This window comes from Humulus lupulus, chromosome X (assembly GCF_963169125.1).
Source record: "Humulus lupulus chromosome X, drHumLupu1.1, whole genome shotgun sequence".
Taxonomy (NCBI): Eukaryota; Viridiplantae; Streptophyta; class Magnoliopsida; order Rosales; family Cannabaceae; genus Humulus; species Humulus lupulus.
In genome coordinates this window covers 61033955-61038523 of record NC_084802.1, presented here as the reverse complement: position 1 = coordinate 61038523, position 4569 = coordinate 61033955, and the positions used below count along the sequence as shown (strand labels likewise).

Genomic DNA, 4569 nt, shown 5'->3' with positions numbered 1-4569 from the left:
TTATATAGATGTGTTATTGTACTGTCAACGATAACACAATTTCTGTGTTATTTTAATATATAGATAAGTGTTTAATTATGTTATTTATAGTCGATTATAAAACACTTTTTTTGTGTTATACTACACTTTAGTATAACACTTTTTTTGTGTTATACTACACTTTAGTATAACACATGTGTTATATTAGCTTAGAGAAACATAATATTTTTTTACTTACACAAAACTAGGAAAACAAATATGAAAGTTGAAGCCAAATAAGGTAACATAAATAGATTTTTATTAATTACTCAAATGTAATTACAATATTTAGTCTACTAGTCTAGGCTTAAGAAATCATATTACAACATAGTTTATGCCCAATTCAGATTCCTTTATCACTAAATACAAAACGAGAAATGTATACAAAAATTAGTGAAATACATTCTTCCATTCTAAAGGCCTCAACTACAAATGTTGTCAAGAATTGCTCCAAAGAAATCATCTCAATATACCTGCACATTGTAAAAAAAAAGTCCTTTTATTATTAAGAACATGTACCCCACTTTTTCTCTGCTTTTTCCCTGAAAGTTTAGGAGTTATTTTAATTTCAACTTAATGTTTTGAAAATTAGTAAGTTAATCAATAAAAAAACACAATAGAAGGTGATATACTTGTAGCGCTCACAGAAATGAAGTGCCATCTCCCCAACTACTGCTCCACTAACAATTACTTTGGCACCGGAATCAGCAACTGCCTTTATAAGCTCCTCAACTTTAGCTTCTTCAGTTTTCGCATAATTTTCTAGCTACAAGATATTAAAAAAACTATGAGAACTACTTAAAGGCACATAATACATAAAAATGTCAAGGATAACATAACAAGCCAAGATATTAAGAAGAAATTTTATATCAACTGGAGCAAGAACATAGCATAACAGTATTCTCACGATGGTGTCATTTGGCATTCCTGAGTCAGGAATACCCACCAATATCATGGAAAGAATAGAATTGCAAGCCCAAAACTGTCCAGCAAGAAAAGCTTTTCTTTTTTTAATTCATCATTCATTAAGGAGAAAATATGAACTAAACAACCAAAAGAACCCAGTGGATGCCACTAAACATTAATATGAGATGAAGGAAAATTTTGCACAATACATTAGTTACGTGGAGGATCAAAATTAGCCACAACAACAAAGGCATTGACAGACAGGAAACTGCAAGTGCATGCAAATAAAAAGCAAGAAAATAAAACAGAAAATAACTTCTAAGTATATTGGCTACCTCGTGAATAAGCAAGCCTCTAAGCATACTGTGTGATTGTTTACTTTTTCCAAGTAATGAAACAAAGTAAGAAGAACACCTGGCTTCTTTTCAGCCTCAATAAAACTGTAAGAAAGCCAACAATGAATTTTTAATATAAAATGAAACAAGGAGTTTTGTGTAAAATTCTTGAGCATACTTCTGACAATATGAAATATCAACACTTGACCATCCTCATGGCATGAAATAATACTCACCTTCATTCATCTCTTTAAGAAGCACTTCTTTAACTTGGGTTGAGGATGGTGAGATAGTGAAAGTTGCTGTCAAACAACTAAAAGAAGCAGTCTGTTGAAAAGAAAAGTATCACTGAGGCGTGCAATGAAGTGAATAAAATTATGTAATTGTTATAATCAGAGAGGGAACCATACCAGTAGACCTGTCTGGTCAACCTTAAATCCAATCTAAACAAAAATTTACCCAATGAAATAATTCTAAATGCACTACACACTCCCCACCCTCTCTTATATTCCTCTTACACTTAAGACTTGCCATTTGAAAAACTATTGAAGTTTCTGAAAGGGTCTTTTTAAAAAAAAATAAGTTTATGAATGGGTCTCTTTAAGGATAAGCTCCTTTAAGCCCATCTGCTAAACCATACAAGACTGAAAAGGAACAAGAATAGAAGGAACTGGAGTCTAAATGAATTCAAAAATGTCATTTCAAGAATTAGAGCAGAACAATATAGTTGTTAGCCTACTTCGGAGTAACTGGTTTCATCTTTTGTCAACCTAAGCTTGTAGCATGTTTCATTATCTATTGAAAAATCATAACCTCGAATTTAGTTGCATAAACCTTCAAAGATACTGATTATAAATAGTTCCAGAAGATTTTCTATCACATTGACATTGAAAATTATGTGTTGATCAATTTGGACTATTATTATTATTTTCCATCAATTTGGTCGTCAACACTAAAGACTTTACATAGAAACTAAGTAATTGTTTATTTATTAATTTTGTTGACATATGTAATACTCTATATATATATATGTTGAAAATGGAATAATTTCATAGAGGCAAACAAAATACTATTTTTAATAAAATGGTCCACAACCACCTATAGTCGGAGACCTTATTAACAAAATAAAGACAAACAAAGCAATAACAAATTAAGAAAAAGCTGTTACTAACAGACTTTTGGATTATCAACACTAATACAATCTAATCTAAAGGAAAATTTTGTTAATTTAAGAGATGAACTCTATCTCTAAACAGAGAGATACACCACAAAATGTAAGAAACCTATCATAACTTAAAAAAACTTTCAAAAAGATCACTCATGCAACTAAGAAGTTTATGCTCAGTCCAATATAAATTAAAATACTAAATAAGAGGAACACCTCATGTAGTTAATGACCATTAAACAAATAAGCTCCAAAGCTTTTTCAGTAGTTCAATAATGGTATCATGAATCAATATGCTTTGATTTACAACAAAAATGAATTTAATACCTATAACCGCTCTGTGAATATTAGGCTAACAATTCAGAGAAAGCAGGATGACTTTTAAGTTGCAAATGGAATTAAAAAAATAGAGATATTATGCTACCTAAAATTTATGAAAAACTGAAAGAAAGTGAACAAGTTCCAGTTAAGATTTTAGTTAAAATGAGCCCTCAAAGAGCTCAATACTTCCCAATTAATTTAGGACAGCATGCCTGAACTATTTATCTAAACTAACTATACCAATCTTAAAAGGGAAGCAGCAAACCTTTTTAGACATGGTGCTCATCTTCTGAAGTATTGATACAGATAAACTTCCAGTATCACCAGCAGCTAATTTCTCAATCAAATGCACCATGACTAAACTGGCAGAAACCTGCATATATTTACAATATAAATTAACTTAAAATTCCAATAATCAGTAATCACACCAAAGAAGCCATCTAAAACTATATGATCTGCAAACATTTTGTTAGGCATCAGATATTGAATAGAGCTATATAGGATTAGTGTGTTGACTTGTAAATTTACTCAAGTTCTATTGGTTGGCTAGTAAGTGTTATTGTTAGTCTATAAATAGTGTAAGAGAATACTTGGAAGGGATATATAGAAGAATTTGGTTACTGTTTAAAGTTTAGAATTTCTACTCTGGGAGTTTTTGCTAGGTTTTCTCAAATTAACCTAGACTTTGTGCAAGATTTGGTTCTTTTCAGTACAATTCGTTTATTCTTAGAATAAAGATTACAGAATCTTTCAAATCAGCAACCTAGACGGTGTATTAATTAAAATATATTAAATGAGAAAAAATGGGTCAGTTGTTCAAATAAAAAAATTAATGATCAGGAAAGAAAATGCATTAACTCGAACACGCTAAAACAGCAAACGTATGGTGTTGACTTTAAAATGACTAACTAAAATTCACCCCAAACTTCATGCAAGAAAGAGCCATATATAAGTTTATACCCAAAAGTAGAAAAAAATGCAATATGGATTAGCGCTAGACTTGAACGCTGAAAATGGAGACAGCTAACCTCATTTTGGCATGTTGAAGTTAATATGTTAGATACTGATACAAGGCAGTACTTATAAACTGGAGCAACTGGATCCAAGGCTTTTTTACTTGCTTGAGAAAGAAAAATAGGGCAGTACTCATATATTTCAGTTGAGGAAACAAAACTAAGTAGACTAGCAAAAACAGAGGACAAATACAATTTTAAATTAGTAGGGCTTATAGAAATTTTTTTATTGTTATATTAGCATTGCCTTTAAGACTTCCATTGAATGAGATGTTACTTACACTGCCATTTATCATAACATGAAGTTTCTGCCCTGTGCTAGAAGTTCTAAATTGTCCCAGTTCCAACCCAGTTCATATATCTATTCATACAACAGAAGAATCCTTTAGAAATTATCCTGTCTAAATCAAACTATGACACAATTAGTAAAGCAAAATTCTAGTTATGTTGCTCATAATCAAGAGATGTGATGAAACTTTTAGGTAAAATTACCCATTCAATGATCTCACTACCCAATATTACAACCTTTCCAATAACAGTTTTACACAGATGGATAAGAAAGGAAGAAACATTGCTGCTTTTTATATTTTTATAAAGCAAACCTTTTTTTTTACTTGGAAAACTTGGAAATATCTTAAGAGTAATTAATTTTGTTTGAGAATAAACAAAATGCATACCATTGGCACCAAAAATAAGGCAGCATCTGCAACACGAGAAGTTATTACTACATTAGGTTGGTGCTTATATAAGTTTCATGCAAGTCAATACCTGAAATCAAGAATTTCAACAGCTGTTTTCTTTCCATACTCCA

At 30.8% G+C, this 4569-nt stretch overlaps 1 long non-coding RNA gene across 1 annotated transcript; it reads right to left on the bottom strand.

Moving 5' to 3' along the window:
* Positions 1–316: 316 nt before the first annotated feature.
* Positions 317–4188, bottom strand: LOC133804771 (uncharacterized). Its single transcript, XR_009878616.1, has 3 exons — positions 4040–4188; positions 3011–3118; positions 317–491 (listed from the first exon to the last, which is right to left on the bottom strand). It is a non-coding gene; the product is annotated as an uncharacterized LOC133804771 (long non-coding RNA).
* Between the last annotated feature and the right edge of the window lie 381 nt (positions 4189–4569).